The sequence below is a fragment of the Nothoprocta perdicaria genome, unplaced genomic scaffold (assembly GCF_003342845.1).
Source record: "Nothoprocta perdicaria isolate Ctin4 unplaced genomic scaffold, notPer1 scaffold_272, whole genome shotgun sequence".
Taxonomy (NCBI): Eukaryota; Metazoa; Chordata; class Aves; order Tinamiformes; family Tinamidae; genus Nothoprocta; species Nothoprocta perdicaria.
This window is the reverse complement of record NW_020455502.1, coordinates 601,524-627,705: the sequence shown is the minus strand read 5'-3', so window position 1 is coordinate 627,705 and position 26,182 is coordinate 601,524. Positions and strand designations below refer to the sequence as shown.

General features: G+C 37.7%; 1 protein-coding gene across 2 annotated transcripts in view; it reads right to left on the bottom strand.

The window, feature by feature from the left end:
- The window catches only part of SYT1 (synaptotagmin 1), a 334,456-nt gene that overhangs the window by 206,744 nt on the left and 101,530 nt on the right, over nucleotides 1–26,182 (bottom strand). For both annotated transcript variants that reach the window (XM_026040975.1, XM_026040974.1), the window contains exon 2: nucleotides 12,483–12,544. The gene's annotated coding sequence lies outside the window, so the exon portion shown is untranslated. The remainder of the gene's footprint in view (nucleotides 1–12,482; nucleotides 12,545–26,182) is intronic.

The window sequence follows — 26,182 nt, the reverse complement described above, 5'->3', positions numbered from 1 at the left end:
ACATTAGATAATCATTTGATTACTGTTATTAATAAGATAAACTTGCACTTGTTATTAATGGAGAAAAAAAGAATAGTGGTTTCTTACCAACCTAAGATAGGCTATGTTTTCTTCATCTTACTTTCCATGACCTAAGTGATTTTAACAGAATCAGATAGATAATAAAACAGATAATAAAAAAGGCACTAAGAGTAAAAATTCTTAAATAGATAGATACCATTTAGATGCCATTTAGGAAAACAAAATCTGTTTCTCTAAAGGCATCCATGGCTTACAGTAAAACTTGGGAGGTGAAAATAAACTATGTTGATGAACTGATAAGATTATTCTAGAGAAACAGAATTATCTAACTTGAAATCTAATCTTAGTGAAGCCAATAAATGCAGTATGCACAGGCATAAAAATGTAGACTAACTTGAATTTGGAAGATAAGGTACAATGATTTACTTCTTACAAAGCTAATGATAATTAACCAATGGACACTGATCTGCCCAGAAGGAAGGCTGCGAGAAGTTCTATATTTTTAACTGCATAATTATTTGCAAGTTACCATGGTAACTGGCATTAACCAAAACTTCCTTTACAGTGCAGCTTTCAATTATACATATAAACTTCATCTCCTCTCCCCAAGCCCTTTCTTTCTTCCCCAAGCTTTGACATAAAATATTAATTTAGGTATAAAGAATGAATTTATCTTTTACCATAGAACAGAAAATAACAGTGCAGGCAATAAGAGTTGATCTTTTTCACAGCTGCCTGTTACCCCCACTGAATTTGGGATAATTACACACACTCTAGAAAACAGCCCTACTATTTAGTGACCTTTCATATGGGGCTATTACATATTTTTCCCRATTCTATTAAAGAGCATTATCCACTCCCTTTTATAGCCTCTAGTTTCAACAGAACATGAACACACTCTACAATAAGCAGACTCTTAAAAATATTGTTGTAGGCTAAAAAAAWTTTCTTTTTAGGTATCATTTATTGAAGACTACAGAATGACAGAAGGTGACCATGTTGTATGGATATATATATCTATTTATTTTGATTTGCACATTCAGTAGTTGAAACATCACCTTGGGACAAAATTAAAGGTGTCACATATCTATACGTGCACTGCTTTGCATTCATTTGGTAGCTCTGCTTAAGGTACAACACATCTGGAGAGGCCAAGTAGACACCCTAATGAAAAACACGTCAATGAACCAGTCTCTTCTGCTAAATCATCCACCTAAAGAAATCTGGCAGCAGCTGACAGAGTGGCGAACCAAAGGGAGTTAATTAAGAGAACTGCTTTTGCTGGGCTTCCTCAGACATGTACCTTTAATTAAAATGCTACAAAACTTACCTGGGTGCCTTGACAGCTAGGCTGAAATAAATGGGTGGCATTTGGGTACTTCTATTTCAAAGGCATCACACGTGCTTTGCGTGGGAGAGGCTCAGTCCATGGGGAAGGGCCATCTCATGGGCTCTCCTCAGGTAACCCGTGGTCGTGCTGCTGCTTTGAGAAGCCTCATTGCTGTAACCTGGGGGTGAGCTCACCGCTGGCCCCGGTGACAAGCGCTGCTTGGGGCCAGCACCATCTGAAGTTCTGCTTTCCCTCAACAAGCAGAAAGGAAGATTCTGAAGTAGKAGGAGAGCACAGCAGCAAACACGTGGAGAAAAGGAAAGAGGCTGTGACTTCCTCCTATGGATATGACATCTTTGGCAATTACCTGCCTTGTGAAAGGGAAACCCACGTTCTTAGAGCACAGGGCACATGCAATCACCATGAGAAATTTTAGAAGCAGACTGCTGTTAGCCAAAGCATCTTCCATCAAGGACTGGTGAAATGTGTACAAATGAGAGTTAGTGAAAGGCCCCTACACACTCTAGGGCTAGACTGTGTCGATACCAATAAATATTAAATACCACCTGCACACTGAAATACAATTCTTGAATTAAATACTAAGTGCATAAAACAAATACAAAGTAAGGTGTGTAACACTAAAGAATAATGTAGTATTAAGCATATGTAAGTAGCAAAAAACAACAAAAGAAAGAGCAAATAAGCATAAAACAGAGAATAAAACCTCTACAACTGACTGTTCTTTACTAGCAGCACTTACCTAGCTGCACGTCACCCCCTACCTAGCAACAACTGTTAACTACAGTGCAAATGTGCTTTATTCTCCACTCAGGGAAGGAAAATGCCTTGGAAGATTCCAGAGCTGCCTGAAAGAGCCACAAGAGAACAGAAATGAAATCTTTGCCCACAGAACTTGCCCATTTTTCTAGGGGATACTTCTGCAGCCTGTGAGCTGTGCTAGCAGATACCTCTGCGTAGACTCATTTCCTTACCCCCTGATGGCCCCTTTGGCCATCAAGGCACCACCAGCCTCTTCTCCATATGCAGGAAGGAGAGCTGTGCAGCATTTACCTCCGCTGTGCAGCACTGTAGCTGATTTCACTTCAGATTATCTTTTAAACTACTCATGTGAAGATTATCTTACATAAGAGTTAATAAGAAACTTTCCTAAGAAAGGAGACAAAATCAAAGGAGAATATGTTCTGGTTTACAGTAACTGCTAATTCTTTTTTCTTCGACTGTTGAGTATTTTGTTGGTGATCCAGGCATAAGGTGATAATTAGCAGCACTGACATGTGAAACTCTATCCAAAAGTAAAGTGGCAAATCTCAYTCATTCAAAGTTTCTCTCAGTAAAGTGGTACATTTTAACTCACTGTTTCAGGGAAAAAAAAAAAAAGAAAAAAAAAGTAAATGCCCGCATATTTCCCCCACCAGAGAAGCATCACTGTCCCAACAGCACCACAAAATGACAAGGTAACCAAACTAGGGATAAGCTCTTGCCAACAACCCTTACAAGGGACAGAAAATTGTAGTTATTAAGGCAAGGATATAAAACAAACAAACAAGCAGTCAAGTGGTAAGACACAGAAATGCACCCGTTCCCTTGTGTGATGAAGCTGTTGCAACATGGATCCCAYGCAGGCACCCCAGACAAACAACAGGATCTCACGTCCTGTGATCGTTTTTCCCAGATCCCCAGTATACTACAATTGTTCTCTAAAGGTGTATAAAAAGCATACCTTCRAAACAAAGTTAAAATTGTTTAATCTGTGAACAAGTCAAGTAATGAATATATGTCACAAATATCTAATTGTGAAAACATACAGGGACAGCATTTTACATCATTTCAGGGTGTAACAACTGCTCCTCACAGAAAACAACGGAAGTTCTACAAAAAAAAGAGAGATTGGAGGTCAAGGCAAACCACAAGAGAAAATCTGCTACCAGCAATTTTTCATCAGTCTATCTAGACTAGCTTAGTGCTATTTTGACAAGATCCGTGCCTTCATCCTTCAAATTCTCTCTAGCCATTCCTTTTGTTTACCAATATAGTTAACCTGCACAAGTAACAAAAACTGCTTCAACCATATCTTTTTATTAGAAGCCCTTAAGAAAATAATTCTTGAGTCTCTCTGTTTTTTACATATACCATCTTTACTTCTTAACAAAGAATATTGTGAACTTATATATATATTTAGTCATCACTTTCTCAGTGACAGTTCCCAGAAATATGTGCTCATCCTTGCTTCTTTAATTTCAATTTCTTGCCCTTTCTGAGATAAATCAATGGTTCAGTCACATCAAATTCTATGTGGCCAAATAAATTTCACCTGATCTCTTTAGGCTTCAGAGGAGTAAGAAGTAACAACAGAAGTATTAAATGCCTTAGATAAATGCAGTTACTATGGAGATCCCTTGTTAATCTAAGGAACTGTGGCATCTTTCATCCTTCTTTCTTTGTATTATCTCTGCATGTCCCTAATTATTTCTGTGCTGTCCAGTGTATTTTCTGAGCATAACTATACGTTATCTGAATGAAAAAAAAAAAAATCCTTCTTTCTATTTGCACCATGCTAAGTCCAAAATGGTATTTGAGAAGAATTTAAGGAGAAGTAAGCAACTTAAAAGCCAAGGAATGCTTCTGTGCATGCTCTATTTACAAACATTTTGATATAACCTGTTTTCTGGGTTTTTTTGTTTGTTTGTTTTTTGTTTTGTTTTTGTTTTTCCTTGGTGTGATGGTGGGGTGTTTGTTTGCCTAGGAAATTTGAAATKGGAACCAGGTCTCATTGGCTCTCCTGCTTTGCATATAAGAAGTATGAACTGAATGCTCAGTAACTTTTTAAGTAACTCACAGAACTTATAAACATTATCTAAATCTCCTGCAAAGCATTTCTCAAACTCCAATTTGAGACACTTTCATGAAGCAGGTGCATGACAGCTCAATATCAGCTGTCAGAGCTCAGTTTGTTGTAAATCTGTGAATTTGAAGTTGTTAAAGGAACTGTCCAATTACCTAGTCATAATTTTCAGGGGTATTGTCTGCCAGAGAAGTTGTGACAGTGCTTAAACTTAATTCCTAAGCTAATCAATAGGCGAAACAACATTTTGGAATGGAATATGAATAGACTGGAATATGAAAAACACAAGGCTAATCTGGGATAGGTAAGCTGCATGCTGATTCATCCCCCCCAAAGCCTCCCATTATGTTTAGCAGCACAGCAGTGCTCCATGCTACTGAAATGCCTTTTCTCACATATCTCCATCATCTTCAAAGGACAGTTCCAGTACATTTACAGTCCTAAAGTGGTTTTGGGGACCTCTCACAAAGCTCTTCAGGCCTTCGGTGAAAGGAATGCAGCAAAGCTACAAGAGCTACAAGAGAGAGAAATTTCCATTTCTGCCTAAGAGAATACTGGAAAAYAATCCAGAAAGGACTCTACAAGAAAACACACTGCTGCTTTAATATCTCCTTGTAGCCATGATGTCTTTATGCAGCAAGGATTCACAACTGTCATATAATTCTTGGAGTGTTAACTGCTTTCCTTGTACCAAACATCTCGGGAAAGTCTGTAACTCATAACCCTTCTTGTTATCCCTTAAAAACCAACTCATTAATTCACAGAACTGGTTTATTAGTCAAGCAGCACAGACTGCTCAACACTTTACTGAACATTATATACATTTTGAAAAAAAATCTCTTACTGGTACTGCACAGAAAAGAATGTGTAGTTTCTGAAAACGTATCAGCTTGCTGTATCACCATGCTTTTTTTCACTGTTGTCTCTATACCCATCAGCAGACTGACAGTAGCACTTCGGCACTGTTACTTCTGGCAATGTAATGTGGGAGCAAAGCAGGATCTTGCAGTGTTACGCCTGATTTAATATAAGGCAACAAATAAAAGAACACTGAGGATTAATAAAATTGAGCTTTACTTAGTCTGTAGAAACAGGAGGATCATTAAAAATAAACCCTCAAGGTTCCATAATCTTGTCATATCATTTCTGCTTTCAGATGCTTAATCTTGGAGATCCCTTTCCGCATTTGTTTAATAACACACTTTCTTCATTTAAGCTTCCTAATATTTTGTCTCATGGTAAAACTGAACAATTTTCTGGGGCTTCTGGTTGATTTCTTTCAGTTCTGCATGGAAACTTCAGCTGAGAGGAAGCTATTTGACAACTGAGGACATAATGTTCCAGCAAAAGGGAGAAAAAAAGAGTGAGAGAGAGCGAGAGCAAATGAGAGAGACAGAGGGACTGCACATGCACACATGCAGGAGAGAAGCAGGGAAACAAACACGGAGTTCTGTGCAGCTCTTGTTAAAATATTTAATCAGCAGAAAACAGAATCTCTTCAAACAGAAGAGAAATAATGTGTTAAAGGCAGATTATTTAGGAAAATCCTGTATGCTAAATTAACAGTTTAACTACCAACAGAAAGACAGTGGGAATAGAAGTCCTGTATTCATGCATATAAGCCAATTTAGAGTGTCATTTATAAGCCAATTAGAGTGTTCAATCTGAAGCAACGAAAACTGGCTTGTCCCAGGTCCAACAAACATAGAAYAGGGAGCAGCAGAAGCAAAGTTAGACAGTTTGGGATCCTGAGAGGTCCGAAGGGTTTGTCACTGAGCTCGTATCTTTTAGGTATAAATGCCAGGTTCCCTCATGGTTCTGTAACACGGCAATAAGATATCTGGGCACCAGGAGGAAAGTATGAACATCTAAATTTGGCTGCTGTCTCTCTGCTTAGAAGCAGGGCTTGTCACACGAACAGGCACCTTACCAGCATGAGCATCTCTTTGCAAGGTCAGTCACAACCTAGTCATGGATCTCCTGCAGACACGAAGTGGAGGAAGCCTCCTCTGGTCCTTACAATTATGTGTTTGAAACCACAGTAATGAAGAAGATTTGAAACCATGGGAACTATGCAGTGACAGACTAGGTGACTGTGGGAAATTAGGGATATTTTCCACAGGAGTATGGTGAAAGTAGCTGTAGAAGGGGAACCAAGGCACATTCACTGGAACATAAAYAAAAAGGAAAGAAGAGAGTCTGAAACAATATGGGGATAGATGTCAGAGTAGTAGATAACGGATCAGGATAATTGCATCAGTCCTTTCCTCTTCCAAGGCTCCATCTCACTATTCCAGCTTGCAGTATCTTGTTTTTTCTAAGACATGGTCTAAGAGAATGACCTGGGGAGGCAAGTTGGTTGTGTCCAGTAAAATCTTGTTAGAAAATCTCAGTAGTAGACATATGGATTTCTCCTATGCCATAAAGACTTTTTTCTTTTCCTTTTTTTTTTTTTTTTTCTTTTTGTCTATATAGGAAGTCTTCAAACTACGAAGCAAAAGCTTACAGGAAAATCAATCCTCAAATTCACTGAAAGCAAAGTTAGCCAGCTGAAGTTCTTTTTGGGAAAAAAACACGAGTAAAATGTGGCAGAAGAGCAGTGGCAGAAGAGAGATGGATGAGTAAAAAGTGGCAGAACAAGAGCACTTCTGCCAGTCGCACCAAAAGTGCTTGACAAGTGCAAGAAACACCTCCCACGGCAACTCAGGGTAGGCTGAGAGTTTGATCCCTGCTAGTACTGTCTCAGAGAAACTAGAGGCATTGTAATATCTGCATGGACCAGACACAAAGGACAGACCATGTAGGTATGGGAAAGGCTGGCTGTCAAACTCTTCTTGAATGTCAGGCAGCTGTGAAACCACGGTATAAGATCCACGCTGGAGTGGCATAGGATGSCTCATCTTTCAGTATGTTTAAATTTGCTGTTTAGCTTCACAGGCAATTAGTGTGTGCAGAATTATAGTTGTGATTTAATGTAATGATCCTACTCAGCAGATTATTAATATAAAATGACAATTATTACTTCTGGAGGAAACACTCTTTCAAGTATATGTGAAAATTACACAAACACAGAAGCTTTGCAAAGTTCCTATGCCTTAATGATGCCTTCACACAAAGTATGTATAACTTAATTTCTCTCGTTTATCATTTTTTAAAAGTAGATGGGTTTCAAATTCTTTCAGCATCATTTACAACTATTTTTAAATGGATATGGAATTGGTCCATAAGAACTGAGACAAGAACTAGTTCAAGAGGTGCAACTGGCATCTCTACACTGACAGGTCCTACCTCCAAGCTCTAAAGTGCAAATAGGTAAACTTTGGTGAAAATCTAAAAATAATGGCTTTATAGCAACTAATAGAGCAGTTACTTATTATAAGAATAGCAGTGTATACCATCAATGTCTAGATCTTTCAGAAAAGCATATGGTTTTTATAGATAATCAGTCACTGCTTCTATGCTGCTTAAAAATGTCTAAGTTCATACTTAYAAAGTTTAGATGTAATTCCCATTTTAAAAACTCCCTATATTTGCATTTGCCCAATAGACMGTGACTCTTGAGAAAGTATCACTGCTATCAACAGGATAAACTGTTAATAGTTTAATAGCTAATGCTTTAATACCTATTTTAACCAACTTAAATTGGTTACAAACCTTAAGACATGCTTCAAGCAGCTAAATCCCACTAAAAGTGGTTAAGGATGTACACTGACATCCTACTCTTTTTTTTTCCTGCTACTTCCTCCCTAAACAAATGTTCTCATTTGGCATCACAAGGATGAGTGGAAAAGGCTTATGGCACAAGAGCAGCCCGGACACTATTTCTGTTAGAACTGAAAAGGTATTGAGAGACTTATTATTAGAAAGATCAAAGTGCACTGCTGTACAGCACTAGTCGAGCTCTCCAGGCTATCGTACATTTTGCAGAGTATTTCTAGACTTTACAGTGAATGTCCTGGGAAGTTCCCCGAAAGCACCAACTCCTGCATCCATATGACACAGGAAAATCCCATCTTTCAATGAGGAATGCATTTCTAAACCTTGAGATTTTTGAGGAGATTTCACGTTATATATACTTGCTATATAACACGTATAATTCAAAATAATGGTATTTAAAAATGAAAAATATAATACAGATTTCAAGTACAAAGCTGCCAAATAATGGAATCCAAGATAAAATATCAGCCAATCAGCTATTTAAATGGTTAAATGGTTTAAAATGGTTAAACTCCTAGTTGAGATAAATGTGATTGATTGCATGACTTGTGGTGCACCTGGAAAACACAGCATTTGGAAATGTGTCTAGAAAAGTATGTGTTTACCACTTGAATAAAAAGCTGAGAAGCTGCAGAAAATAAATTAAATACTGGAGAGTAATCAATCACCGTGCTAAAATGATAGATGACAACTAAACTGAAGCCCCAGGGAAGCACATACACAGAGGCATTCTGCAAAATTAGGTTGCATAACTAGCATCCCTCAAAGCACTACAGAATCCAAATCCACGCCAGAGATCTCACATCAGAAAATGCCAAGCTGAAGCTGTAATACAAGATCAATTAAAAAAAAGAAAACTCTGCTTCTGAGGCACAGAATTTTGTAAGCAAATGAGTCACAGGGAATATACTACTCTGAATAGTCTTAAGAGGATAACAAAAACAGAGACAAAAAAATCGTTACACTATGCAAATGTTACTTGATACTTTACCAACAAGTTCATACTTCCATGGGGGGAGGAGAGTGAAGCTAATTTATGGGAAGACCTTATTAACGGACTGGGGTAGTGTGAACACTCAAATGAACTATTATATCCAACCCTGCAGTATATGCACAGGAATCTTAATGGGCAATGAGAAAACCTAGGAGCATAGGTAATGAGGGCACTTCCATTCTGCTTCTAGATGACTGTATTGCAATGAAAGATTGAACCTGTAATATAATGGAAGATTATTGTGATTAGCAGAGACCATTCAGAAACCACAGGCTCATTTCTTTTTCACAGGCTCATAAATTCAACTTATACAAAATTGACCCTTCCAAAAACCAAGGATCTGTTCATTTAGCTCCCTTACCTCTGGCACACCTCATCCCTCTGGGTATTATATGGTAAATGGTAATATACAAAACACGGTAGCTTTTGAAACAGAAATGAGGGTAAACAACTATAATATTGGGTGCTTGTGAGCTAATGGCAGGTAAAACAGGAATTTAGTTCCTCTAGATGTCACGGAGTCAGACTGCCCACACCATCATTTTCGACAGGCCAAACCCCCTCTCAGCTGATTATCGTTCCACCGTCCTCCATAGGCAATAGCTCYTAATTGTGCAGTCCTCTAATTTCTCTGACATTACTTGAGCTTGCATTTATGCAAGAAGAGTGGAAAAACTATCATTAACCAGCAACCATAAGAGATGTCAAATAGATGATAAATTAAAGTATGTGGCAGATGAAATTTGATTGCTGCTAATTGTGTGTGAACAGCTTTTTCGGTACACATAATGCAAGATTTTTTTCTCTCCTTCAACAAAATGTTTTGAAATACCAAAACCAAATGACAAAGGCCYGATATTTAAAATAAAGATGATAAAAAATAAACAACATAAAACACAGTTTATATAACTGCTTTTATTTTGTCATTTCCTATTAAGAACTTAGAACAAAAATAATTTTATCTACTTCTGGAAAACAGCATTTTTGCCTCTTAGCTCTGAGATTTTTGAAATTAGCTTTTAATTCAAGAATGTGGTTGAGAAAAAGAAATACTTTAATATGAAAATGCATAATTGAACAAGCCCAGTGCCAAATGAATGAATTACTCCTTAGTGTACCCAAAGGTAGCCTACATGAACTTCCCTACATGGCTGAACATATACTMTGCTAAAGCAGTAACACTTCTCCTCACCGATGATGGATGAAAGCTAAACCCAATTTTATTTCTGTTTTATTATTCTAATTTCTCATGTATATTCCAAAGAGAGAGAGCTAAATAAATTAACACATTACAAATGTTAAATAACCACTGTATAGTTTCATTTCTGTAATTATATATTCATTGTTAGGACCTTTGTAATTTATAATCACAAAACCATGACTGATAAAATTAACTGACGGATACTACAAAAAGGTTCCATCAACCTATTCTGCCAGCAGGGGAGAGAGAATTTGTATGTCTTGGAGTATCAATAAGAGTTGACTGTTTTGCTCACTACATATAGATAAATTGAGGTTGATCTAGAACAGAATCTGTCTGTGAGTCCTGGCCAGTTGACAGAGGAATACAAGTAAAGAAAATATGTCTGCATGTTTGTAAYAGTGAAATTCACTTACTATGGACAGACCTGCAGCAACTTCTCAATTTGTTGTATGCCTACATCATTTATGTTATATGACTTGCTTGGAATTGCTAACATTTACACATGCTTCCATCAGTCATCTGCTGCCAAAACTTAATGTTCAGGGGAAAAGTATAATTGATATATTTGAAGGTATCCTGAGTTTTAAATAACAAATCCCCAAACTCCCATTGTATTTCTCTGCACGTCAAATAAAAATTCCAAGAGCYGACCCATATATATTTCATAAATTGCAACCCTTCACAATTCCTTGGATATAGGTATATGCCATTTTTCTGTGTATTATTGGCTTCTTTTGGTCTGCAGCACATCTATTTCATACTATAGACACCTGGTAAGCTCAGAATTTATCTAATATCAGGAACATTCTACAAGTCAAATCTGCAAAGAGGAAGAAGAGATGGCACTTTGTGTGGTAAGAAGCTGTTAAGTTAGTTTACCTGTGTGGATATAAGACTTGAAAAATAAAGGGAGAGGAGAGGTATGACAGCGTATGCCCAATGTCAACCATTGGAAGTGAGAAGGAAAAGGAGAGAAAACGGAGGATTGGCAGGATGCCAAGATTGTAAATGCAAGATTGACAGCAGCAGCAATGGAAAGTTAAAAGAAATGAATAAATTGAAGACAACAGTGATGCTGATTTTTTAGAGCTTTTTGAAAGTTGACTTGTTTTCTAATGATCTGATGAGAAATATGTATGTCTCATTATATGTCTGATAGCACGGTTGGGTGTATTACATAAGTCGCACCCAATTTTCAAAGCAGAGTTATGTTACCTTCAGTCTCGGTTAAATGTCACACATTTCCTTTCATGATGTCAGTGATGAAACTTAATGTTAAGACCTGTAAGTGGACCTGGTTGCTCAGACATTGGATATTTTTTATTTTGCCAAAAATATGTTTGGCTTGCATTTTTTTTTTCCACTGGAGTATTATTTTTATTTGCTTGTCAAAAGACATCTAAGATGTATTCCCATCCAAATCTAGGCTGTTCCACACACTCATTTGGCTAAACAAAGACCTCATATATGACAGTATTTTTTCAGTTCTACTTCATGCTGTACTTTCAGATATACATTCTATGAGCAAAACGTTACCAAACTGCACACGTCCTCTGGACAGTACGTACTGTCCACAACCTTCTGCCACAAAGAGGCAGCCTCTGCTAGCACATAACACCGAGGAACTGCTTGGTTTCAGTTGATAGCAGAAATGCCCATGCTGGTTCCCATGCTGGTTCCCAAAGGATACTGCTACACTTTGATACCCAGTAAGGCAGGACAACCATATCCCCTGCTTGTTTTGCCAGGGCTGTCACTCGAGATTTGCAATAAAAGCACTGTCTGTYTTCCACTGTATCACAACTGGTACTTTACTCAGCAACCTGAGACTATTTTCAAAGCACAACATCAATAATATCATCCACAACACAAACACGGCTCATTTTCCTGTCTCAACARAGAATCTTAAGTTCTTGAAGTTCTATAAAACATTAGTTATCAAAGACCAATCTTTACAAGCAGATGTGCATTTTTTGTAGGTGACTGGTCTGAAACAGTATTCAATAATTAACACAAACCCATAAAACTCTCTTTATTTTCTTTTGTTCTCACCCAGTATGAACTGACTTTCTGAGGCATTGGTTTGCAACATTTCCAATACAATTCCTTTCTATGGAGAAGTAAAAGCTGTATTTTCACTATGGGCAGGAACAAAGATACACTGCCTCCTACCTTAGAGGATGAATAAAAATGTACTTCTGTGAAATGAAACTGAGTTGGACAGAGGGCAGGAATGTTCACTGCCCTCATTTCTTTTACTTGTTACTGAAATGAGTTCAAGCAGGGAAAAATACATGGGATGCAAGTACAAATAGTGCTCAGCTTCAGAATGTAATTAAGTAAGTTCACTTACTATTAGCAATACAGATTGAGTGCTTGACTTTCTTCTCTTTGTTTATTCAGGATGCCACGTTTCTGTAAGAGAAATAAATAAATGTGTTAATCATCTATATAAGGTAAATGACCTGGTTTCATTCATATCACAGAAGTCTGGCATTTTTACATTTAGTTTTACATTAACTCCAAGATATAAAGCCTACGATTTTCATGAAAGAGTCCAGAAAAGAAGAAAATCCACACAACTCATTTTCCTTAAAAGACCAAGTTTCCAGTCCTGCAATACAAGGAGAAATGGAGAATCATTTCACAGAATCACAGGTTCCGCACACAAATATCTTTCGAAACCCGTTACCACACTCTGGGCCTCTAAATCACACGCGGCCACCCGCGGCTCTGTGTGCTTTGGGGAGCGTGGCAGGCTCTCACACCTGCGCCCGGGCAATCCCCCGTTTGAAATTAAATTCTCACGCTGTGTTAGATCTGGGCCAAATTACTCCATTAGAGTGAGGAGGAGGAGAAGAGAGCAGCGAGAGCCGCAGCCTTATCCCAGGCTTTGGAGGCGAGCGCGGGGTTGCGCTGCAGCTGCCCGTTCAGTGCTTGGCCCCCAGGYTAGTGCTGGCAATTAGCACCATCAAAGATTGTAATTTGTCTGAAGCAGTTAAAAAAGAAAGAGTCGAATGGATGAGAACAAGATAGGTGAATACATTTTTACTTTAGGATCAACTTTGCCAGAGAAGGATGAAATGGTTATTACATAACACTGTCAGCCTGCATCACGTCAGCYCTTTCTCTACTCTTTAGAAAAGGCAAATCACGGTTCCCTGCAGCATCTCATTCCAAACGAGCCYGGCTACTGTCATTAGTGACCCAAATAATAAAGGGTCCAGAATATAACTGAGTTAGAAATCTACTTTCCCCTCTGTTTTTATTGAGAAATTAATACTGCCTCCTGTATTTTTCTTTTAACATCTGTGACATCCCAGAAGGCATTTTTTGCATGGCAATCCACTGAAGGAACTTATTGGGCAACAAATCACATGTGTTTGAGCTGAGGGCTATATATTCCACGAGTCCAAAGCACACAGTATTATTTCATTATTCATTTTTAATCCCTTTAAAAACTATGTGGCTTAGCTCTTCTGGTTAGCAGTCTACTCTCTTATGTCTTAGATGTCAATAGGCAGTTGTGGAGCACTCAAACAGCGCTAAATTAGCTGGACAGYGATAGGAAACCCTTGTCTCAGGAAGGGCTTAGGATAATTTAGGTGCTGGTGCAACACACAGCTGTAGGATCACCTCATTTCTTTCCTAGAGTTTGTAACATAGTCAAAAAGGGCCTTGGCAGGGCTTATGCAGATTGGTGCTCCTTACTAGTTGTGGATCTGCTGATACAGCTAGTAATGGACCTAATCTGACCTACTGTATTCAAATATCTCTTGCCAAATTTTACTTTAACCAAAATTTTGCCTCTCCCTCCCTGTCATTCAAACCCTCCTCATCTTACGTGTTTTAGGAAGAATTTCTACACAGCAGCACCGGTGAAGTGTTGGAACAGGCTGCCCAGGGCTGTGGAGGAGTCACTGTCCCTGACAGTGTTCAAGAACCATGTAGAGGAGGCACGTGAGGACATGGTTTAACAGGCAGGGCGTTGAAGGGCTAATAGTTGGACTCAATGATCTTGAAGGTCTTCTTTTCTAACTATAATGATCCTATGATTCTACAATTAGAAATTCAGACACAAATCTGATTTTTTTCCACACCTGCAAGCTCTTAGCTTGGCTCAATGTAGGGACAGAGGTTCAAACGCAGGCTTTTCCCTGGGGTTCAAACCCAGGCTTTTGGTTCGGGTCTCCATGTACATCTTGTATGGGAACAACGGGAGCTGCAAGTGCTTTGGAGAAACAAACACTCGCAGCCAGCACACGTGCGCTGTGGTGCCCTGTCTCCGTCTGCCCCATTTCTCTAAGCTGTGTCCAGCTGTGTCATCTRTCGCTGAGCCTTCCCAAAGATTAACTGTTTCTACCACCGCAAAGTCAGAAAGTGCAAAGGAAAGAAAAGAGGGTTGTTTACTTGAATATTAATTGGAAATAGCTGAACAAAAATGCAGGTCATGCTCTAGACAGGAGAAGCAAAATTAAGCGGAGCCATGAGTAAGAGTGGTGCTTCATTAAGTGAAAATAGAGACAGCCTGGCTGCTCCCTTGAAGCTGTCAGAGGAAGTTCCTAAAATGTACAAAACCCACGGTGCAGATCTGGAATGCGTAAGTAAAACCCAATCAGGAAAAATCAGCAGTAATCCAGAAGACTGCCATATGCTTTGAAAGGATTATGAAAATATTCTCTCTTTTTTTTTTTTTTTTTGTAGAGAAAGATCAAAAAATTACAAGAGAAATTCAGCTGTCTTTCTGTTGTTTACTATTAAGCACAGGCTATTTTTTATAAGATGTGCCAGAAGATTAATTCATTCACCCTTGGTTCTGATCTCCTGTGGGTCTTCAATGCAGGAGATCCCCCGCAGTGACAACTATATTTCCAGAGCTACAAATAGCATCTGTCATATTACTAGTATCTTCCCAGGCTCAGCTTTCATTTCAGTACTATTTGAAAGGGAAGACTTCTTTTTTCCTAATGAAACCATTGGAAATAGCAACAGGAACACATTTTGATATGCCTGAATGCATCTCGCAATAACCCGCTGAAGCATAATCCGTGTTTTACAAACGGTATGTACAGAAGATACTTTAGGGCATGTAATTGTAGGGTAAGTAATCATGTAAATGATCTGCAACTCTTACTTCAGTTAGTTAGAGGGATACACAAAAGCAATCAAAACAAAGGCTTTTTGGGTTAATTCTAAGTTCTCTTCTCCAGTTACACTTAGTTGTAAACAGTTAGGGAAATAGTCTCATTAAGCTGTGGAAAAAACCCTGGATCTCTAGAATAAATGAAGCTCAATCAGTCACACAGAACTTAAGGATATGCATCCATATTTTTGCTCATACAATGAACTCCTACTCCACTGCAATCAAGAGAGTTCTGATAGGTTTTTTTTTTTTCAAGAAATTCTTTTTTTTTAACTCATAAACATATTTAGATTTACATATGTATTACATATATATTACAGGCAACAAAGAACCTTTTAGTATCACAAAATCATGACAAAAATATGGTTCTTCTACTTACACCCTTCATAATTCACCTTGAACCAAAGACGAAAGAGCATCTTCGTATATTTTTACCTTTCTTCTTTCAAAGACTAAGGAATATTATTGCAAAGCTGGATATACTACAGCCTAGTGACAGCTCAAGAATACAACTGGACAACATTTTCATTAGTTTCGGGAGTGTCCTTGATAAAGCTGAAATTTCTCTCAGATTTGCTGAGGAGTTTTTAATTGCCTGTTATACCTGAGGGCTTCTCTTTAGATGGCCTGTGTGGGAGGCTTTGAATAAGCTTTGCTTGGAAATTTTGGGTTGCAAAGTCAAATTTATTAGCCAGAAGTCAAGCTTAACAACGCTGGTGATAGGCAACTCAACTTACTCAGCCTCAAACCCCAGATTTAGTAGCACTAGGAAGAAAAATGGGAATTCAGATTTTATTCTCAGCCTTAGAATCATTTAGGAGAGAAAATACCACATTAATGGAAAGTGGAAGTTACACAGTATTATCAATAGACTGACATCCTGTAAAACATAAACCTGACATCTAGGAAAATGAGGTTAGCATTCCATTATGAAGTATAAATTATCTAATAAACCAGTACATAGTCTGGATAATTTCTAGTTGCATAATTTGCAACAAATTAAATGTATTTTGAGAAAATGGAGTTGTGGACATTTATTAATTGCTTCACGTATTGAAACAGAAATTGTCCTACATTATCAACTTTTAAGTCCTTAGTCATATGCATACTCTAATATTTTATAGGCTTAATTTGCTCAACATGAACTTTTTGCTATGAGTAACATTGATTTTGTTGAAGCCTCAAATAAGTCACAGAACAGATCTGAGGATTAGTTTAGATGAGATTTAAAGCACACACTGTGAATCCCTATACAACCATCACTTAAAACACTATCCGTTCAGGTCCAGATGGATTGCTATGGCAACAGAATCCCAAATACCAGGTTTGTAACTAACAAAAATGTAAATTATTGATGAACTCCGAGTTGTCTCTCTTGGACACCCTCCTATTCAAATACCAAACCTTATGGTTAGAGTACAGAGAAAAGGTTGATATGCAATTTCCCCAGCCCAGTGAGCACTAATCCCAAAGGATTTCATTAAATCTTTTGGCTTAAATTTTTATTCTTGGAACAGCAGTCAGCAAGGAGGGATTACATTAAAACAGGCACTATTGAGGTCATTACTGACCGAACTTGGGCCTGTAATAGAACAAAACAAGAACCAATTTTAAATACACTGCCACAAGAAAGACTAAATAGCACTCGTTAAAATTAGCACTTTTTGGATGACAGCAGTCTTCCCCACACACCCACCCCCCACCTTCTTTCTAATATGCAATGACAGAGAAGTGCACACAAGAGGGGAACACAATATGCAYGTTCCCCAGCGAACAGCACATGTATTGCTGCTGAGGTGACAGTGCATAAACAAGTGAGGTGCAGAATGATGAGTGCAAGGAGGCTTAGCAGTCTTTAATTTTCTATACATCAAAAATCCAGTGTAAAAAATTCTCCAGCAAAGAAGCAAATCAGAAAAAAAAAAAAAAAAAAAAAAGGATTTCCTTTTTGCTGTTCCTATTGCAAATTTGGTGAAAAATATGGTAACTAGCCGGGCAAATAACTAGAGAATAAGTACTAGAAGGAAACTTAAGCACTTCTATGAATCCCTTTTTTTGAAGCCTCTTGACTACATACAGAATGGGATTAATTCAGTGAGAAACTCACAATTTGGACCACAAAAGCCCATAGGGTTTTAAAACAAACTAAAGACAGTAGATTGTGTCTATATTTTTTAAGAAATAAATTTTTTTGAAAATTCTCAGAGTTGCACCTGCCATTAGATGTCAGCGTGGGCAGGAGGCAAGCGGCAAATCTGGGCCCTCAAGAACGTGTTACCAGCTTCTCTGTCCTCTCAAAACTAGGAGGAGGACACAGAGGAAGGACCTTGGCACAGACAGGGACCCAGTGGATGCACACTGCTGGTTTGCTTGAGAGGCATGGCTACCTCCCTTCCTTTGGAGAGGAAAGAAATAGGTATTGAAACAGAAATGAAAGAGAAAAGATAGAGCAACAAAGACAAGAAGCCATCTTTCAAGAAAGGAGAAATTTATGGCGACACAACACGATAAAAAAAAATTATTTAGGATAAATGGAGAAAAGGAATCAAAATGGGGCACACAAAGAAGTAAAATGGTTCTGGCAGGCACAGAAAGCCAACAAGGTGACGGTCAAAATGGAGAGGAATGAAACTGAAAATTGGAGCAGGAGAGAAAAAGTTGTATGCTGCTCCTCCAAATATCCATAAAGGAGCAGGACAAAGTTTTAATAGTAGCTGCCAGGTGCTCCTCAATCATCCCGAACTGTCGCTGCCAGCTCCTTGATGCTTCTCACATTCACAACTTCTGTTTCTCCTATTAGCAGTGCCCAAAGCATGCCTTGTTGCCCCACAAGGCACAAAATGCCTTGTTTCTCATTCATGGGAGATGCAAAGCTCTTGTTGCTCATCATTAACATCAACCTTTGCAACTTCTGTGTTATCCTCAGGCTTTATGTGATGTCAAGAGAGTCCTCTGTCCTTACACCTGAACCATGTTTAGATCAGTAACATAACTTCATGGTCAGTAACAACTCATGATTCAATAGGTACTACAAGATTCTCATGTATCTTTCACTTGTCATGGAAGACAAGCTATTAACAGTGATGATATTATTAACACCACCCATCATGGTGACACTGTAATTAACCACAAGCTTATTCTCAAGGTTAAAAATCAGCCAAAGGTGATGTATGGCCAATGACAGTGCAGTCCACATTAGTATCTGAATCAACTTGAGCTTAGGTTCTTATGAGAACTCTTGTCCGTATGCAGTAAWCCCAAATGATCACCTGATTCTTTGAATATTCGAGTATTAGCATTCTCCTTCGTACCTATCCAGGACATGGATATGGCTTCTCCTCTACCACATGCATTTTGTAGTGGAACAAATGTAATTCTAGTGTATAAATGAGATGTCAGATGTGCCAGAGAGATGAATTCACAATGAATGTGACAGAGACTCCCAGAAAATCTTTGCATGTGACAGTCTAAGCAGACAAGTTGGATGTGTTCACACTAAATAGAGATCTTTCAAGAATTTTGCTGCCTCTGCCATTTAGTTATTATGAAACTCCTCTGGGAAGATTCTCCATAGTGTATAGCTTGCTATTCTTGCTTCGTGATTGTTGGGGAAGTCTCTGATATTTTCTTAGAAATAATAGAATTGTCAACCTTTAAATGAATATATTTGCAGATACAAACACACAGGAATAGTATTAACAGAAGGTAACTCATTTTCCTAAAAGAAACTTTTCAGGATATCAGTTGAAACAACCACTGCGCATAATATGGCACTTCAATGAATTTTATTCCAAATATTTTCTGTCCTTCCTGGACAAAAAGAGAAAGGGCTGCCATTATCTTCTCAATCTTTTCTCAAAAAAGAAAAACATCTCTTCCCGAATTGCTTCATAACACTACTTGAAACAAAGGGAAAACAGATTTCTTGATTGTATGAAATGATAAAAAAACAGTCCTTGCAAAAATTGATTTCAGAAGTCATATTTGGGTTACATGATAGAGCTATTGACTAAGGAATTGTTCAGAAGCATAATGAAGGTTTTTAATCAGGCGCCCAAATCCTTCACAGAAAGATAACACAGATCTTCCCATTAGCAGTTGGAGTCTTTTACAGAACTCACACAAATGATCTAACTGTAATCATTTATAAGAGCTTCAGTACTTTCAATATTTGGCTACATTTCAGTATTTATGGATTCACTATCTAACTGTTTTTATCACAGCACAAAGGAACCTGCTGCAACATCCACTGCAGGAAGTGATTATATGTTACATAATGCTGCTGATCGYTTCATTCTGAAAGTTTAGCGCACGGGTTTTATTTTTAATTTACTTAGTTCTCAATTCTACTTTGCAACAAAGCACTCATGTGGGTCAGCAATTCAGTCATGAAAGCTGATACTGAGTAGCACCTGAGCAGATTAAGCAATGTAATCCTAYGGGTGAGCTGTTTTCATGGCCTTTCTGTATTACTCTAAGGAGACTCAGAGCGGCAACTTCAATTTTTGCTGGCCTTCTAAATGTATCACTTGAAAAATAAATATCAAAAGTAGGAGAAAACTCTAAGTAGGCTTATTTTGAAGTTCACCTAGATATGTGCACTACGAAATGACAAGTCACTGTGGGTATTGTGGTAACCTACACTTGCTCTTGCACTTTAAGCTGTATTGCTGATATCAGCTGCTTGAATTTTCCCAAATAAAATCATTTACAAAGAAATATGAAAGTCTACTAAGACCAAACACAAACAAAACTAAGTCACGCTCTGCTTTTACTAGTCCAAGTAGTCATGGTTACCTATTGCTCAGATTTCTGACAAGCAACAAGCCAAATTCTGTAAAAGTAGACATCAGTTTCTGCAGCTGCCATCCACGAATACGGTGCTCGCTCTGCATCCACCATACAACAGTTTTTGTTCTACATCACCTGCTTTCTGCTCCCTTTCATTTTTCTGTAACTATCTGGAAGCTTCATATTACAAGACAACTATTTTTTCCCACTTTCAGTGTTTTCAAGTTCACAACTTAAAAAAATAAGTTTATGAAGTGTCATCATGAAATTTTTCTCTATAGGAAGAGATGAAACATTGTCTCTTTTTCTGGTCAGCAGTAGCAAAGAGTGAAAATCTGAAAACCTGTAATCAAAGTGGAAAGCAATGAATTTTAAATTATCAGTGTACTGGATTAATAACAGACTCACTAAATACAATAAATATACTTAAAGTTTTAAAATATTTTTCCAGCTATAGCTTAGAATACTTTATTAATCAAAATTTATCAAAAAATCCAATTACTAATTATTAGCATTAAACTAACTTCCTTATACAGAAGAGCAAATAAAAAGCATCAGTGAAAGTACTTTATATCCTCGTGGCTAGGAAATTAGAATACCAAAATTGTGAGCAATTAATTAAGAATCCAAAAATATTTGCAAGCTTCTAATTTTTCTTAAATGACTGTGCTATTTCCATCTTTGTTACATTTGTCAAAAGAATGGATTGCTATTGTGTCTGTTGCATAATCATCTTAATGTCTATTAGAGAATATGAATTCATCTCGTACTATTTTCTTTTTCATCCTCAAAATTTTAGGCTATTACTTCTCTTTGCAGTTCATCATAAAATCTCAAACAATTTTTAAAAATTGCATTTTGATAGGCTAATGATTCTACAGCACAAACAAATAAAGAAGTCCAAACCAAAATGGACTACCATGAAATAACAGTATTTGGTGGAGCTATCCCTGGAATTTAGAGAACTGAACAGAACAGGTTTTCTAAAACTGCTATATCTAAATTTGTCACATATTTCATAGTATACTTCTGACACTGCCAAGTGTCTTTCATACTTAGTCCTGTGAAGAACATATTTTTTTTTCACTGATTGTCATTGTAGCAGATAGCACTGTCTCCTGGGAGGAGCAGAATATAGAAAAGTAGTAAAGTAAAACTCCAGTGTGCTGCTCGGTATGGCAGACCCTCAGAGAAGTAATGAGGTGAACAGGCAGTAAATTCTTCAGCTTCTTCAGTGCTTTTCCTTTTGCCTAGGCAGAGAGAAGCAATCACACATATACCAACAAATAAACCAACAAAATGAAAAAAAAAAAAAATCTGAGCCAAAAGCACTGCCAATGTATAATACATGTGAATGCCGAGAGCAAACGAGTCTATAAGTGAGAGCTGTCAGGCTACAATACGCCAGAGAATCTTATATAACCTAAATTGCTAAAAGCGAATTTTGAGTGGCAAATGCCAGTTGCCTCGCAGAAGCCCATATATTACATGCAATATACGTTGCAGATGCTACCTTGCTACCAAAGCTGGAGAACCACCTCAGCAGTCACTCTGCAGCTCAGCGGGGTCTCTTATCTCTCTAGCACAAGGCCTTGGGCCGGCAGGTTGTGCAAGGCAAGGACAAACTGGTGCAAAGGCAGGAGATGTCTTGGTGCAGCGCGGCTAAGTCACACTGCTCTCCCTAGCTAGTACACGAAGTACCTGGCCACCATGTTCTCCTTGCCAACGAATTGGCTAGGCTTGGCCTGTGCAACAAAATAAAATTCTTCTCCACTCATATGGAAGCAGAGTAAAGGCTCCTACTCACCACAGCTGGGATTTGGGTCTAAATTAAATGCTATCATATCACATGAGGAAGGCACTKGACTATCTTAAGGCTTATTTCATTACATTATGTACACATGCCTCCCAAATGTGGATGGTTCTGCAACGCTACAGGTGAAACTTTTAAGTATGGTAACTGTTTTCATCTTGAAAGCAGAAGCAAAAAAGAAATTATGAGACAGGGGAACTGAGGCAGACCTTCTTTTAATCAGCCAGGTGTTACCCTGGACTGTGACAGAAGAGCTTAACAGCCAGTTCTTGCAGATTATATACACAGAAATTATTACAAAATGCAGGATAAAAGACAAGTGGTAGTTTTGCAAGTGTGCATGAAAGGAAGAAAAGGAACCATCAAGTCCACATTCAGAAAAGCTGATAGTCTAATCAAAAAGCACATCATACTTTGCAGAGTGTCTAGGTACAGATGGTTAGGAACATTAAAGAGGCAGTTATGGTTATTGTTCCTTACATAGTGGAGTAAAAAAGAGACATCTTGATATTGTATTTGGCTATAAAATCAACTTCCTCAGCTAGATATTGCCTGAAGGAATCTATTGGAAAACTCTATTCAGTGAAAATCAAATAATTACCTTGTAATTATCACCTCATGTGTCACATTTAACGTTATCATCTCTGTATCAAAGAAAATTCAAGAAAGCTCTATTTGAAATCTCTAAAAAAAACCATATGGCAAATATTTTAATTGGGCTACTTTTGTTAGCTTTGCTTAGTGCTCTACATATTCCAGTATTTCTCCCTCTTTGTAGTCCCACATACTTAACCTAAAGAATCATTTAACTTAATCTTCCTATCCATCGTGAGGAATCTGGTTAAGTTTCTGATTATTAGATTCTCTGAAGTATAGCTTACTCAGACCTACCTTTAACCACTTCATAAAAACTACTATTTGAACTCAAATAGCACACTGGAGCAGTTTGAAGGGAAAACCCATTTGTTCTGTCTCACTGATGTATGGAGTAATTTTCTGAGATTCTTTCACTGCAATTTGCAAACACATTAGCAATGACTATAAAACAAAAGCAATCTGCACTACCCATAGCCCAGAAGAGGCAGAAACAGAAAGTTAGAAAACATAACGGATGTCTGAATCATCTGAAGGCTGGGACACATTCTACCTTACACAGAAAATCATTATCCAAAATGTGTCGCATTTGTTTTTCTAATGGACAAATGAAGCCTGGTCTCTGAGCACCAAATACAGAAATATACTCTTAAAACAGGTTGTATTCGACATTTTAAAAGGGGCCCAGGGAGGGAACGTTTATCAGCAGACAATTCAGAGGATCAACATTGCATTTATTTTACAAGACTTCTAGTGTCTTTTGTCCAGTCCCTTCAGTTTCATCCCCAATTTCATATTCAGCCTTGAATGCTGAAATGCCCTGGAAGGGCCTTTATTTCCCTTCCTTATTTCTGGATATTGCCATAGACCTTAGAGCAAACTCCAAAAGCAGGAAGATGCTCAACTGAAGTTCTCTGCAGAATAATCCAAAACAGTGTTTAGTAGAACAGACGAGACAGGTTTGGGGGGTTGTTTTTGATATTTTTAAAAAACAAAGCAAATGTAAAGGAATAAACTGTAAGTAGGCAGGTGAACTTATAAAATGTTCCTATAGACAGCAAGGGAGAATATGACAGACATGAGTAAGCAGAATGATTGTTTCAGCACCTCTCAGCATGTATTTTAAACAAATCAAGTAAACACCACATGATGTATCTAAAATTGTATTTCAGCATCTGGCAAAAACGAAATACCTGTTAAAGATCATCTATCTCAAGAAAGGCCTTAATAAGTATTTCTGTAAAAACAGAATTTGAAATTGCCTGTCAACAAATCAGTAGCTGCCCTTTCTGAAGCTGACAGGTGCTTTTCGGCATTAATGTGATGACCACAAATACTTCTTTGCGCAGGATACAATCAATTGCTTTAATCAATGTCTACTATCGCTCATGAAGTATGCAGACAATTTTCTAATCTACACRTTCCAGTGACATTAAATATGCATGTTCAACAAACTCTGGCAAAGCAGACTGTCACTTTCTCTTCCTTTTGACAAAAATCAGCGTTCTGCCTATAAGATCTTGTCTCAAAAACAACTGGAGGGTGGGCTCTTAGGCTAAATTACTTCTCCTACAACACAGTAACACAGCCCAAAGCAGTGCCAGCCTTCAGCAAAGCTCTATGATACATGGAGATTCTAGGAGGCAATATGAAACGTTGCTTTATGGAAAGAACAGCCTGGCAGCTTAAAATGGGAATATTAGGAAGGCATTCAAGTACATGGATTTATATTGATAAATCATTAGTCAAATATCTTTGCTAATTATTTTAATTTCACTCCACACATTTGAAAATTCAAGGCAGCATCACTATAAAGTAAGACTGCATAGGCTTAGCAACCAATAGCTGTCTTCAGAGAAGATAAAATGTCAAAGAAATAAATGTCTCCTCCCTTGATCCTAGTTTCATGTGCTCTTTCTCTGTTGAGCACTCTCCTTACTCTCCTTCTCTTCCTATAATAAAAGGGGCTTCAAACAGAGTTGAAACTTGCCTTTATTTGCACCTAGATAGTTCCTTTGAGAAAATGGCAAGAAACCTCTTTAAACTACTTTTATATGAATCTTATAACATCCCCAAGAATAGATGAAAAAAATAAACTGAAATGAGCTAAGTTATGCTAACTGCAGAGCCATTCTGAACTGCAGAAAGATTCTGAAAATCCCGATCTACAGTCTGATCACTTAAGCAGTGATCTCCTCTAATTGTGATTTTGCAGTGACGTATAACAACAAAATGGAGCAATGTGACTTTTGGTCGTTCAAGAGCTATCTTTCATGCATATTACACATAATAYTCATATCTTGGCTTGTTGAGAAATATTTCTGCCTTTAGTTTTTCTTGTCAATATGAATTAAAAAAAAAGATCCATTTGAACATATTGCTGAAAACGCTGAGAATGGCAAAGTGAAAGACAGATGTTTGGAAAACTGGACAGACAGATAAAACAGGGTTAAAAAAAAAAGAAAAAAAAGAAAGAAAAAAGCTGAAAAAAAGAGTAGAAAGTATCTGAGAGATGAAAAGCTAAACGTTATTTGACACCTGAGCAATACTGTAAGCACAACAGAAGACAACAGGGGAAGAAAACTCTGGTTGGATATTAAAAAAAAACCAAACTTCTTTTGGATCTGAAAAACTTACAGGCAAACAGTAAAGTTCAGCTATGCATGAAATTTAAATCTGGATGATGAAGTGTATAAGAAAGATGGAAGTTAGAACCACACTGCATTAGTAGAAAGGAGAACTAGTTGAACTGTCTGTTTTTACTGTTTCCATTTTTCCTAGCAGTGAATACAGAGCTAGTGTGGAGGCAAGWGCAACTATAAAAATTAATACAGGGTTCATCAGTCAAGAGCTCTGGAGCTGTAATCCCAGACTGGTCACTGACTTGCTCCAATATCAGGTGTAAATCATTTCTCAGCTTCTCTACTAATCAYGCGGAGACAAAAATTGCCACGTCATGAAGGGGTCTGGAAGATTTATCAGACAGTGGAACATTTTGAATATCAGGTGCCACCTTTTAAATTTCTGAGGGTGTTTCTGTGCATCGTACCTCTAAGGTCAATCCCTATATGGTTTTTAGTTCGTGTGTTTTAAAAAARCTGACTTCAGTAAGAGAGAATCAAAGCAATACCGAGCATCTGCTAAAACTTCACCTTTTAATTACTAATGGGTTTGCCATGGAAGCCCAATGTTTGCATCTGTGTGCTTGCTTTCCAGAGTTAAATTGGAGGGAGTTCTCCTTTGGCCCTTTGGCTTTAAGACTGCTTTTTAAAGCATTATAAAAAGTATATATAAACATTTTTATCCCTCTGTTTGCTTTGTTGAACTGCCTTGTTTCGCAAAATTCTTCGAAGCCTTTTACTAATCATCTGCAGAGGGCTCATCACAGCTGACTATGTGGGTGAGACTGTATTACAAGGAAATAATATATATTTACCCTACTAAACGCCGAAGAAGGAGCTCTTTAAGCAGTAAAGAAAATAGGAATTATTCAGCCTGAAAGCAACTGTATGCATGTAGAAGTTTAAACGAAGATGATAAATTAGTATAGGACCAATAAATTCAATGATAATTCTGAATTGCTTTTCTGCTCCATGTGTCACTTTTTTTTTTTTTTTTTTTTTTGGCTTACTTTTTCATTTGTTTGTTCTTGTTTTTTTTTTCTGCAACTGACACTTCCTGCTTTCAGTTAATAAAGTACTAGGATACAAAA